This window comes from Galeopterus variegatus, unplaced genomic scaffold (genome assembly GCF_000696425.1).
Source record: "Galeopterus variegatus unplaced genomic scaffold, G_variegatus-3.0.2 Scaffold373, whole genome shotgun sequence".
Lineage (NCBI taxonomy): Eukaryota > Metazoa > Chordata > Mammalia > Dermoptera > Cynocephalidae > Galeopterus > Galeopterus variegatus.
The window spans coordinates 436,551-450,971 of NW_007726484.1; the positions used below are offsets into that span (position 1 = coordinate 436,551).

The following is a 14,421-nucleotide window of genomic DNA, read 5'->3' on the forward strand; positions in this document are numbered from 1 at the left end:
CGATTACATCAAAACTACAGAGCCATGCTGTATTTAGCTGACACCAAATACACTTCAATTACTGAAGTTTATTCTCTGAAAATCATAAGAGCACACAACACAGTAACTCTGTTTCAATCCCAACTGCATGTTCTGCAATTCAATTCTTTCATAACCACCCGGAGTTAGTGCAGACCCCATAATTTAAAGGGCATGGTCCCAATAAGACTGCCCTTATTTTAATTAGCAATAATTGCGCCTTAGATAAACCTCATTGGCTACGATACTGCCACTGCGCAAAGCTGAAACTGCCCTTATTTTAGATGCCAGCCACACTTTGGGGGTCCCAGGCTACCTGCACTGCTGACAGGCTGGCTATAAATTTGAGCATTCTCACAAGCCTCCTGGGCTTGATAATTTACTAGAACAACTCAGTACTCAGGAAGTGCTATACTTAATGACCACAGTTTTATTACAAAGGACACAAATCAGAAGGACCGGCCAAATAAAGAGAAACCTAGAGTGAGGTCTAGGAGGCAGTGCAGAACTTCAATGCCCTCTCCTGTGGAATCAGGATGTGTCACCCCTCCATTCCCCTCCACACACATATACATATGTCAGTTGTTCACCAACAAGGAAGCTCCACTAAATTTTGGTGTCCAGAGTTTTTGTTAGGGCTTCATTACATAGGCATGACTGATTAAATCACTGGCTACATGACCGAACTCAATCTCCAACTCCCACCCCTCCCCAGAGGCCAGCTTGGTTCAAAGTCCCAACCCTCTAATCACATGTTTGGTCCTTCTGAAGATAGCTCCCATCCTGAACTATCCAGGTCACCTGACACTTCAGGGGTCACCTAGCATAACACTTCAATCACTCAGGAAATTCCAAGGGTTTTAGAAGTTAGGTGCCAGGAACCCAGTACAAAGACCAGACAAATTCTTTAGTATACAACAACACTATTAGGCACTGTGCAGCCTGCCAACAAGCACAGAACACAACAAGAGTTTATTTACTTGCAAAAATAATCTTAGCAATTAATCCAGGGTCTAGAGTTCTCTAATAATGAGGAATAAACAGTCTTTGCTCCTAACCCATGTTTGTAACACTACCCCTTTTCTTATACAATATGAAACAAGTAAAAAAGTCAGTGAAGTTTTATAATTAATATCGTAAAACTCTAAACAGAAAGTGTCCATAATATTTAGGTAATAATCAAATAAGTGCCATGTGTTCACAGTGCTTAGTAAATGATTTTTATTTTGAAGAATATCTAAGTGATTTTCAAATAATAAATATAGCCAAGAAAACAAGGTTCTAGTTCTGATCAAATATGCTGGTCTAATAGCCTAGCATAAATCACAATTTCTTTGAGCAAAGGTTTCTTCATATATAAAATACAGATTATTTTCATACAATGTAAAACAAATCTTCCCCTATTGCTAAAGAACATATTCTCTGCTAAAGAGACACCAAGAGAGCCACTCTTAACCTTTAGGGACAAAAGAAAGTCACTCACTATTAAAATATTTATAGCTGGCAAGTAACACTATCAAGCTAGAGTTCTAAGATGATTCAAACTGAAACTTTCCTGCTATGTGATTCAAAGAAATAGTCATTTGCTCAGAGCTAAAGTAGACCTTTCCCTTCAGTTCCATTAACTACTTGTATTAATCTGTTTCTCTTGCTTATAACAAAATACCTGGAACGGGGTAATTTATAAGAAAATGAAAATTATTTCTTACAGTTTTGGAGGCTGGTTAAGTTCAAAGTCAAGGGAACACTTATGGCAAGGGCCTGCTTTGGTGGTGACTTTGGCAACACAGGGTCTCACATAGTGTGAATGGCATAGCAGAGAGAGAGAGAGGCTCTCACATGCTCTCCTTTTAAAGCCCTCAGAACCACAACCCTGACTACCATTACTAATCCATTCACCAGGGCATGGTCCTACAATCTAATTACCTCTTCAAGGCCCCACCTTTCAATTACTGTAATAGGATTTCCTATCCTCAACAGTTACAGTGGGGGTTAAACTTCAGTGAGTTTGGGTAGACATTCAACCCACTGCATTCCACCCCTGGCCCCCCAAAACTCATATCTTTTTCACAGAAAAATACATTAATTTCATCCCCAAAGTCATGACTTGTTTCAATTCAAAAGTCCAAAGTTCAAAGTCCTGTCTGTGAAATCAAAACAAGTTATCTACTTCCAAGATACAATGGTAGAACAAGCATAGGGTACATATTCCCATTTGAAAATGGAGAAATAAGCCAAAAGGCAGGGGCAAAAGGTCCTAAGCAAGTCCGAAACCCAGCAGAGTAGGCATTAAATCCAACAGCTGGTGAATCATGTACTTTGACTCCATGTTTGATGTCCTCTGCATGGTGGTGTGGGGGTTGGGTCCCCAAGTCATCATGTAGCTCCATTCCTATGGCTTTCCTGGTTTGAGGTAATACTTTAACTCTCACAAGCTGGGTTTGCATGCTGGTAGCACTACAAGTCTGGGGTCTCCATGGTGGTTCCGCTCCTAAGGCTCCACTAGGCGTGGCCTTGGTAGGATTTTTCTGCTCCAACTCCAACACCACATTTCCTCTTGGCACTGGCTCTACCAAAGGCTGTGAATCCACCCTTGCAGCAGATCTCTTCCTGGGTTCCCAGGATTTTCCATACATCCTTTGAAATTGGGGTGGAGGCTCCCAAGCCTTCACAGCTCTGGCATTCTGTGAGCCTGTAAGACCTAATACCATGTGAATGCTGTTAAAGTTTTTGGCTTGTTTCCCAAAGCCGTGGGTCCAGCCATACCTGGGGCCAATTTAGCCATGGCTGGAGCAGCCAAAGCAGCATCTGGAGGTGGCCTTAGGCAGCAAGCCCATGGAGGGCACGTCAGGCCTGCTCCCCGAAACCATTCTGTTTCCCTAGGAGTCTGGGCCTGTAATGGAAGGACTGGCCACAAGAGGCTTCTGCAATGCCTTCAGGGCCTTTTCCTCCTCCTCTTGATAATGTCTTCTTTCATACTAATCTTCTTAGTACCATTACATTTTTCTCTTGAAAATGCTCTGCTTCTCTACCACATTGCCAGGCTACAAACTTTCCAAATCTTTATGCCCTGCTTCCTTTTTAATTATACATTCTTGCTTTATGTGGTGCCTTTTCTGCCATAACTCAGCACAAGCTGTTGCAAGAAGCCATGCGGCTTCCTGAATGTTTTTATTGCTTAGAAATTTCTTCTGTCAAATACTCTGGGTCAGCACCTTGAAGTTCCACATTCCATAAAGTGTTTGGGCATGAACAGAATGAAGCCAAGTTCTTGCCAGTTCATAGCAAGGGTGATCTTTGCCCCAGTTTCCAAAAAACTCCTTATTTTTATCTAAGACTTCCTTAGAATGGCCTTTATAGTATGCATTTCCATAAGTATTCTAGTCACCACCATTTAACCAGTCTCTAAAACATTCCAAACTTTCTCTGGTTTTCTTGGTTTCTAAACTTTCACAAGAATCTAGGCTTTTTCTAGATTGTTTCTCCAAATTCCTCCAGCCTCTCATCAACATCCAGTTCCAAGGCCATTTCCACGTTTTCAAGTATTAGTTATAAACAACACCCAACTTCCCTGGTATCAATTTTTTGTATTAGTCCATTTCTGTTGCTTATAACAAAATATAACTGGAACTGGGTAATTTGTAAAGAAAATGAAATATATTGCTTATAGTTTCGAAGTCTGGGAAGTCCAAAGTCCAGGGAACATATCTGGTGAGTATCTTCTTTGGTGGTAGCTTACAGCAATGCAGGAGTATTGAGTCTTTGCTAAGCTTCCTATGTCTGGAATGTCTTCTTCCCACATTAGTTTTCTATTGCCCCTATAGCAAATAGTAATAAATTTAGCAGCTTAAAACATCCACATTTATTATTTCACATTTTCCATGGGTCAAAAATCCAGGCACAGCATATGACTCAGCTGATTTCTTTGCTCCAGGTCTGACAATACTGAAACCATCCTGTTGGCAGGGCTGCATTCCTTTCTAGAGGCTCTGGGAAAGAATCCACTTCCAAGCTTATTCAGGTTTATTGGCAGAATTCAGTTCCTTGTGGTTGTAGGACTAAGGTCTCTTTTTCCCTGATGGCTGTCAGCCAGTTGCCCTTAGCACCTGAGGCGTCTCTTCATCTCTTCGGTCCTTGCATGTAGCCCTCTACACCTCAGATCAAACCCCTTTCATACCCGGAATCATTTGGACTTCCTTTCTGCCATATCTCTTCTTCAGGGTCTCTCTGACTTTTTCTGATTTTAAGGATTCATGTGATTACACTTGGCACACCTAGACAATCTAGGAGACTTTCCCTATTTTAGAGTCAGCTAATTACATCTACAAAGTTCCTTCACAGAAGTACCTAAACTACCATTTGATTGAATAACTAGGGAACAGGAATCCTTAGGGACATTTTTAGAATTCTGCCTACCACACCCCCTCTCCCTCCTTGTCTGCCTGCTGGGCTCCTACACATTTTTAAGATTCTAATCAGAAAAGACCTCCTCTGGGAAACCTTTCTTGACAAAAAGAGGAGTTTCTTTCATAACACTATAAAATCTAGAAATTATAACATCATTTTTTTAGTCAAACATTTTTAAAATTTCATGAGCTTAACATTTATTTTTTTTAATTGTATTTTTAAAATTATGTTTTTTAGAGGCTGGCTGATACAGGGATCTGAACCCTTGATCGTGGTGTTCTCAGCACCACACTCTCGTAAGTGAGCTAACTAGCCGTGAGCTTAATTTTTAAATGAACTACTATCATACATTTTACTAAACATGTATTAATTGATGTGTTAAAAATTTCCCTGAATGGTAAGGTTCAGGACAAAGCATTTCTCTTCCTTTCTTGGTTAGCATATAAGGTGTGAATATGTCTTTTTTTTTTTAAGGAAACAGAACTGAAGTTCTTGAAACTCTATTCCCATAACTGCTCTGCATATTACTATGTACTAACCATATTACATATTAAAATTGTTAAAATCTATTCCCCCTTTAGACTTTAAGCTCTTCAATGTAATATTCATCCTTATATCCTCAATACCTTCTTAATAGGCACACAACATACGTTCAATAATGTTTGTTGAATAAATGGGTAGACGAATGGAAATTGTACTCTTAGGTCTGAATTATATACTCCAGAATGTGTAAGACTTATTTAAGGTAATGGTAGCCATGAAAATGACTCACTTCAAAACCTTGACTATACAACCAGAAATGTAATTTAAGTTATAAAAACAGCCCATTTTCTTTAGAACATTTTATCTCTACTAATCTGTGTTGATTTGTAAATTAAAATCTGATGCCTACCTTTGTCAAACATAAGGATATTACTGTTGTATCCTATGTTCATCATGGTGTCACATGATCAGAATTTTATTCTTTGCTTTGAATCCTGGACTTCATGGCTTTTTTTTTTTTAAAGTAATCTTAGTTTTTAGGATGATTTTAGATTTACAGAAAAATTGGGAAGGCAGTACAGAGAGTTTCCACATACCCTGCAACCAGTTTTCCCTATTAGTAACATCTTATATTAGTATAGTACATTTATTACAAATAATGAACCTGTACTGAACACATTATTATTCACAAAAGTCTAAACTTCATTCAGATTATCTGGGTTTTTACCTAAGCTTTCTTCTGTTCCAGAATCTCATCCAGGATACTGCATTACATTTTAGTCATGCCTCCCTAAGTTCCTCTTGGTTGTGACAGTTTCTCAGATTTTCCTCGTTTTAGATGTCATTGACAGTTTTGAGGAGTACCGGACAGGTATTTTTTAGAACATACCTCAATGGGATTTGTCTGTTGTTTTTCTCATGATTAGACTGGGGTTATAGGGAGGAAGACCCCAAAGGTAAAGTACCATTGTCATCACTTTATATCAGGGGTATATACATCAACATGACTTACCACTGTTGATGTTATCCTTGATCACCTGGCTGAAATAGTGCTTTTCAGGTTTCTCCACTGTAAAGTTCCCCCTTTTTTCCTCTCCTTTTTAATACAGTAATCTTTAGATGGAAGGAAGTTACTATACCCAGCCCACACTAAGGAATGGGGAGTTATGCTCTACTTCCTTGAGGGTGGAGTATCTACATAAATTATTTGGAATTCTTCTGGGAGATTTGTCTCTTCTTCCCTATTTATTAATTTATCTGATTATTTATATCAGTATGGACTTGTGGATATTTATTTTACATTTTGGGTCATAATTTGATATACTTTTATTTTATTGTTCAAACTGTTCTAGTTTTGGCCATTGGGAACTCTTTCATTTGGCTCCTGTGCCCTTTGACACACCCCCACTTGCGTGATGTATGATTCTTTGGTTCAATTTTGGTTTTTTGAGCATTTCCTTAATTTCTGGCATTGTAAGATGCTCGCTAATATATTTCCTGCCTCATTTCTAGGAATCAGCCATTTCTCTAAGGATCCCTCATTCCTTTAATTGGAGAATGGTATTAGAAATAAACACCTGGGTGCTAGGTATACTCATTTCTACTGGGGTATCATTGATTCTAGGCCCCTCACAAGATAACCTATTTTTACTTCTTACCTAAATATTCAGAAATAGGGTAAGGTTGGTGAGATGGACTGTGGCCCTCAAGTTTTATACATTAGTAGCTTGATCCCTACTGTGACTGTTAAAAGGATGGGAAATATTATTATGGTAACTGAAAAGTGGAGCCTTGAAGTGGTGATTAGATTCTGAGGGCCATGCCTAGAGAATGGATTAAAAATGGCAGTCACGGGTGTGGTCTTGAGGGCTTTAAAAGAAGAGCACATGAGAGGTTAGTCTTCCTCTGCTCCATCCTTTTCTACCATGTGAGACCCCTGGATCACTGTCCTCACCACTAAAGCCTTCACCAGCTGTGTTCCCTGGACTTTGGACTTCCCAGCCTCCAAAACTGTAAGTAATAAATTTCATTTTCTTACAAATTACCCAGTATCAGGTATTTTGTTATAAGCAACAAAAATGGACTAATACAATTGGTAATAACAGTTTATAAATAAAAATTTTAAATACTTCATAACAATATTTTGTGAAGTATTTGTTCCTTCTAATGAAATATTTTCAGCATTGCCTCATATTATATTTGTTTGTTTGTTTTTGCCTCATATTATGACTCCAACCTTTTTCCTCCACTCTACCAGCCTACCTCTACATATTCTTCAATTCTCAATCTGGAGGGACAAAGGGAAATTCAGTTTTCATCATCTTTGTTCTGATCCCTGGAGAAAAGATGCCAAGTTTATTTTTACAGAGTTATTAGTTATTAGCTGATTTTATATGTTTGGTATACAAATGTAGTTGCAAAGTAGGTTAAACCCAATGCAAATAACTTTACCACATATTGCTCACATTTTAAAAGATTTTATGAATCTCACCTGACCTGTCCCCAATGGAGGAAACAAGAACTGTGACTACACACTTACATAGAATACTTTTTCTCAAAATTCCTTATTTTTAATAGTATGAAATCTTTCAAGTCCCAAACAATTTAAGTTTTATTATATAGGATGGCATTTTGAAGGAAATAAACACTATTTCTTATTCCCTGGGGTCACATTCTATTTTCACTATGTTCTTTCAGCAGCACTCAGAAGATAAGTTACTTTTCTGTTCATGAATGGAGTTCACCTTACCCATTTTCTTGCCTTTACCTGTACCCTCATTATTTAATTTCTCATGAACTTTATGATTCAAGTTGTCCAACCTAAAGCAACTTTATAGAAGCCTTAGTTTCCACTGTAATATCTTTTTTTTAAAAAAAGCTTCCCCATTACATTCCAAATCTCTTTACAAAAAGATATCTATTAATTTAGCAAAAGTAATGTTACCTTATGTCATAATTTTCACAAAGCTCTGCGTAATTCTCCTCACAATTAGTAATTTTATGTAGTATTTGTTTTGCATTGTCACTTTGTTTATGAACATAAATTGTATTACATAACTTGGTTTATTCATAGAACCATTATGTTTGGTTATTTAAGTGTAAACTATTTACAAATGTTTGAGACAAATGGGAATTTGAACACTAAATGGAAATCTTTTAATATTAAAGAATTATTTAGGGGAGTTCTGGTCAAGATGGTAGAATAGACAGTTCCCAGAGTCACTCTCTCCCACAAATCAACCAATTTTCAACTATAAAAATGTAACATCAGTCAAGCTGGGGCTGCTGGAGCTCAGGAGAAGAGGAGGAGAGACCTATGGAGTTCATGAAGGTGGAAGAAACTACGATGAGAGAAAGAAAAAGCTGCTCTGAGTGTTTCGGGCCACGGCTGCTTTAAGGCTCAAGCTGATGAGCGCATGGAGCAGGAGCCGGCAGAAGCCACAGCTGTGCCCTTCAGATGGAGTTACTTGGAGGCAGCAGGAGAGAAGAGGGCCTTGGCGGCCCCCAGGACAGCAAGACCACTGACAGGGTTCCCGTGGACCCATGCAGGAGTGAGGAGCCAGAACAACTGAAAAAAGGGAGCCATTCAGAGGCTGGTAAGTCATTGCAAGGGACCAGTGCAGGGCCCATCCCAGGGGAAGAGTTTGGAGCATGGGCGGTGGGTGAGATAGGAACACCTGGCGAACACTGGGACACAGCAAGGACAGACGACCTGCCCCCCAATCAGCACAGGACCACTCAGAGGAGAATGGTCAGGAATGCAGAATCGCATGGGGTGCAGTTTGGTGAAAAAACTCAGGCCCAGATCAGAGATTCTACAGAACACAGATCCACCGGGTCTCTAGCGAGCCGGAAGTACCTATAAGGTCAACCATTAAACCCTGAGCTGCACAAAAAGCCTTCCCTAGGGAAACAGCAGCAAAATAGCAATTTAAACAACCACACAGCTGAAGTACTGGTTCCCACAGGAAGTTCCCCTGTGTTAGAAGCAAAGGACAGAAATTCAGTTCCGGCCCAGGCATACCACCAGCACCTTGGGGCCTGCCTGGGAACCGGACCCCACTCCCATTTCCAGGCAAATGGCACCAGTGCCTTGGGGCCAGCCCGGGGACCCGAGGCACGGAGAAGGGGACTGGACTTACTGCCAAAACCAGGCACACCGCGCCAGCGCCTTGGGTCTTACCCAGTGACCCAAGGTATGGAGCCAGGGACTGGACCCTCCTCCCACAACCAGGCATACCATGCCAGCATCTCAGGACCCACCCAAGGACCCAAGGCAAGGAGAAGGGGACTGGACCTCTCTCCCACAACCAGGTACAACGTGCCAGTGCCTCAGGGCCTGCCCAGGTACCTAAGGCATGGAGAAGGGGACTGGACCTCTCTCCCACAACCAGGCACACCACGCCAGCGCCTTGGGTCCCGCCCAGTGACCTGAGGTATAGAGAAGGGGACCGGGCCCTCCTCCCACAACCAGGCACATGGCGCCAGCACCTTGGGGCCCACCCGGGGACCCAAGGCATGGATAAGGGGACCAGACACCCCTCCCACAACCAGGCACATGGCGGCAGCACCTTGGGGCCAGCCCAGGGACCAGAGGTATGGAGAAGGGGACCAGACACACCCCACAACCAGGCATACCACCAGTGCCAAGGAGCATACCAAAAACAGCACCTCCTTATGGGTGGCCCACCATAGCCACCTCAGTAACCATGGTTGCCGCTAAAGCTGCTAGACACCACAACCACCATGCAGATGGTCTGCCAACCACTGGAGTGCATTCACCCAAGAGAGTCACCAGCAGAGACAAAGCAAAGAAGATGATGTCTCTTTCCACAAAGCTCATTTCAGAGTGACAGAAGCAGCATCTGCTCTATGATAATATTGGGGGACCTGATCACATCTCTCAGCATTGGACAGATCATCTAGGCAACAAATTAACAGAGTAACCATTATTCTTTCAGAAGGGGAGAAGAAATCTAGGGTAATTAGAGGAGGGGGGGGAGAGATTGGACAAGGGGCATAAAGAGTAATTATGATTTGTAACAATATATATGCCAGTAATGTTAATTTGATCAACACATCTCAATGTTCAAACCTAAAAATATGCATAATTAATTTTGATTCAATAAATGAAATAAATTAAAAAATAAAAATAAAAAAATAAAAATAAAAATGAAATACAATATTTTACAAAAAATAATAATAAAAATAAAGAATTATTTAACATGTTTTAGGTATGATAATAGTACTGGGAACATTTAAAAATAAAGAGGTCTTATCTTTTAGACATATGTACTGAGGTATTTCAAATAAAATCATATGATGTTCAGGATTTGCTTCAAAATAATATTGGGGTGGGGGATATAGAAGAAACATGGTTGGCCAGGAGTTAATTTTTAAAGCTGGAGAATGGGTATATGGAGGTTTTCACTATACTGTTCTACTGTATGTGTTCAAAATTCTCCATATAAACGCTTTTAAAATCATCAACACTAAAAGAAAACAGATCATTAATAAGTTTAGGAAGTGTAATCCTAGCTTCAGAGGGCAGGAAGTAAATAATAATGTCTTTCTAAAAGATAATGACTCTCTCTCCCCCCTTTGTAAGACAACTACAATACCATTATGACACAAACATTAATTCCCTAATATTAAATATCCAGTTATTTTTCAAATTTTCAATTATCTCATAAATGTCATAAACTTTTTAAAAACAGTTTATATCAGGACCCAAATAAAGTCCACATGTTATGATTTGTTGATATGTCTTTTAAGTCTCTTTTAATCTTAAAGTTTCTCTTCCATCTCTTTTTCCCCTCTTGGGGTTTACTTGTTGAATAACTTAATAGTTTCCCATGGTTTGGCTTTTACTGATTGCATCTCCATACTATATATTAACATGCTCCTCCATCCTCTGTATTCCCTGAAAATTGGTAATATAAAGTTGTATTGTTCAATAAAGTAGCCACTAACATGTAGCTATTTAAATCTAAATTTTAATTAATTAAAATTAAATAAAATTTAAAATTCAGTTTCTTAGCTACATTAGCTACATTTCTAGTAGCAACCATATTGAACATTGGAGAATAGAACATTAACATCATTACAAAAGTTCTTTTGGACAGTGCTGATCTAGAGGCTTGATTAGTTCAGGTTTAACTGGGGGATGGGGGGACAAGACTCCTTCATAGGGTGTGGTCATATACTTCTATCAGAAGACACATAATGTATAGCATTCTATTTCGTTACCTAGTGGTTCATTTTGTATAGAAAGGCTAAATAAATGGTTGATTCTTTTCTTTTATGTCAATGACTTTTTAACTTAAAAAGTCTAAAGACTACTTTCAGCTCTTATCCTACTTGGATTTTCGATAGTATTAAGACACTTAAAGCTCCTTGTTCCCTTGTCTTCTGTGACACTAGTCTCTCTAAGTTCTCTTAACAATGACTATTACAAGAATCTCTCTGCTGCAACATGTGCTTATCTTATTTGTTGACAAATGTATTCTGAGATGGAAGACTACATTGGTCCAAAGAGTAAGGTCTACTTGTGGGTAAAGGTTATTGTCTCCATGAAGGAGGTGTACATTCTTATTGTTGATAATCTTGGGGAAATACATCATCTGACAAGAAAAGAAAACACTGGGCTCTTAGACTGATATTAAGAAGGGACTCTTTTTCTCTCTGGACCTCATTCCCTTGAGCCTAGACTACAAGCAGTCCAGATATACATAATGACTTTCCTCACATGTGGGAGAAAAAGAATCTCAGCCATGTAGAGGCAGATCTTGGTTTCAGAATGGAGGCAATTCTGCATCTGGGTAAGAACACAATTCTGTAAAGGCCTCAAAAAGACCAACTGATTCACTAAGCAATGAAAACAGTCACATAGATATTTTCCTAAACTAGTTATGTTACTTTCCATTTATGATTTCCTTCTATTATCTCTAAATATTTTGTGGTCTTACTGTTCTCAGCTGTAAGAAATAACAGAGGCCAGCTCAGTAAAGACAGAGCTGTATTCCCCAAGACCAGTATACTGATAGCAGTGAGATCCCCAACTGGAAGTGAATCTTGGTAACAAGATTTGTGGTCAGAAAGTTCAGAAGCCCATGCCCAAGTAGGTATTCTCTCTTTTCTGCCAGCTCTAAGGACTGGGCAGTTATCAAAGGAACTTGCTTGTTAGCCATGTCCAAGGTTTCTCTTCTACTGCTCCCTATATATTTGTGATTCACTGGGTTCTATCTTTGCTCATGTTTTCTTACTCTATATACTCCACCAGCTTACACTACCACCTATATGAATGACATCCAAATACATACCTTTAGCCTGAGGTCAGCATTTCCAATTGCCCACTGGACATCTTTACAAGTTGTTAAAACTCAAAATATTCTAAACTGAACTCCTTATACGTCTTTCAGACCACCTCTTCTTTCTCTATTCCTTATGCCAATTAAAGATACCAAGACGCACCCAAGTTAAAACCTGGAATTTATCCTTGACTCCTCCTTCTCTTAAAAGAGGCTGAGAAAACTAAAATGAAATGAAAGAAATCCCTTCTAGCATACAAAGTGTTCTCTGTAATAAAGAGAGTTTGAATATTCTCATCATGTGGAGAATAAATCCTAGCTGAAGGAGGCACGGATGAAGGAGGCACGGATGAAGGAGGCACGCGAGACCCGGGCTGACAGTTCACCAGAGAAGTTCCGCTTTATTTGGGGGAGAAACATACATTTATATAGAACCGGGTTCCGGGAGAGGGTGGTTAGTACACGGGGCGGAAGTTGATTGGCCGGGGGCGGGTAATGATTTCTGATAGGCTGCACCTTGGCGCCGGCGAGATTGTTAGGACCCGGAAGAGAAAAGCGCCATGTTTTAGGGAGTGGCTCCTTTGGGGTCTTCTATGGGGCCTTACATTCTTCCCTTTTTCCTCTATTGGGGATAAGGTCGTTGAGGTCTCCGAACTACTTCCTGCTGGAGGGTGGCATCGTGGGAGGAGGAAACAGGGAGGAGAAAGAAACCCCCATTATACCCCAAAGGAGAGTGGTGAACAGAGTGATTTCAACGGGAGAGAAATCCGTGAAAGTTCTTTGGAGCCATAGGTCAGCCATCTGCTGTGTCCAATTGGCATAAGAGGTTGTGGGGAAGATCATCCATGCAGCTAGAGTGATCAGGAACAAGCGCCACTGGTGACTTAGATCCATTTCAGCAAGATGTCAGGCATTCTATTGAGGAGCAGGAAGGGTCTTCCGTGGCCAGCAGCTGGTAATTTCTAAGTAAAGGCTGGTTAAAAGCTTGGTTAGAAATTTTACTTATTTGAATAATGCAGGGTAGATAATAGTTAGAGGTCCTATGACAGGCCATATCCAGGTTAGGAGAGGATTGTGGAAAATGGAAGAAAAGGGGTTAGAGTTGGACGTGGCCCGGAGGCTAGAGGCCAGATCAGTGAGTTTGATGACGTTAGTTTCGACTAAGCCTGATTCACTGATGTAATAACAACATTCTTCCCTGAGGAAGATGCATGTGCCTCCCTTCTCTCGCGCTGACCCAACCAGAAACTACAAAGAATCATTAGACAATACTAAAAACAAATATATGCCGACAAATCTGAAAACCTGGAGTCAAGTTTATCTTTAACTGCCCATAAAGTATGCCCTAGGACCCCTCCCGACAATCCAAATAATAAAGAAAGTAGAAAGAGGTTTAGGGAGAGGATTCATAGAGGATTGGAAATCGGGATAGGTGAAGTTTAAGGGGGTTGGTAGGATGAGGGGTGCAGAAATAGCTTTCTTGAGAGGGTTCGCTCTGAACTTCAGGCTCACTTGTAAGTTCAGGTGGGCCTTGAGGGCAGGGCTTTAGCCTGGAAATGTGGATCCATCGAGTCACTTGGTTGTTTGGTAGGGAAAGCTTGGCAGCTGTGGGAGTGAAAAGAATGGCTGGGTAAGGGCCCTCCCACTTAGGAGTTAAAGGACTTTGTGGCTCTGGGGAGGTGTAGAATACTAAATCCCCAGGGTGTACTGTGGAGGTGTTTTGGGAGGAGGTAGGATTAGGCAATAGCCAATCCTGGTGTTTCCAGAGTTCAGCTTGAAGATGGGAAAGTAGCGGGATAGCTAGGTTTGAGGGTATGGTTCCTTGTTTAGGGATGATTCCTGGAGGTAAAGGGGACCTCCCATACATAATTTCAAAAGGGGAGAGGTTTGAAGGTTTCTTTGGGAGGACCCTGAGTCTGAACAAGGCTAGGGGTAAAAGGCGGGTCCAGGGCCAGCCCCGTGGCGCACTCGGGAGAGTGTGGTGCTGGGAGTGCAGCGACGCTCCCACTGCAGGTTTGGGTCCTATATAGGACTGGCCGGTGCACTCACTGGCTGAGCGCGGTGCAGGCGACTCCAAACCAAGGGTTGTGATCCCCTTACCGGTCACGGAAAAGACAAAAAAAAAAAGCAAAGGGAGAAGGATTTAGTGAGGTCAGGCAGGTGTAAAGCAGGGGCCACGACCAGAGCCTGGTGGAGTTTTTGG

At 40.8% G+C, this 14,421-nt stretch overlaps 1 protein-coding gene across 1 annotated transcript in view; it reads right to left on the reverse strand.

The window, feature by feature from the left end:
• Window positions 1-14,421, reverse strand: part of DENND5B (DENN/MADD domain containing 5B) — a 201,033-nt gene that overhangs the window by 108,965 nt on the left and 77,647 nt on the right. The window lies entirely within an intron of this gene.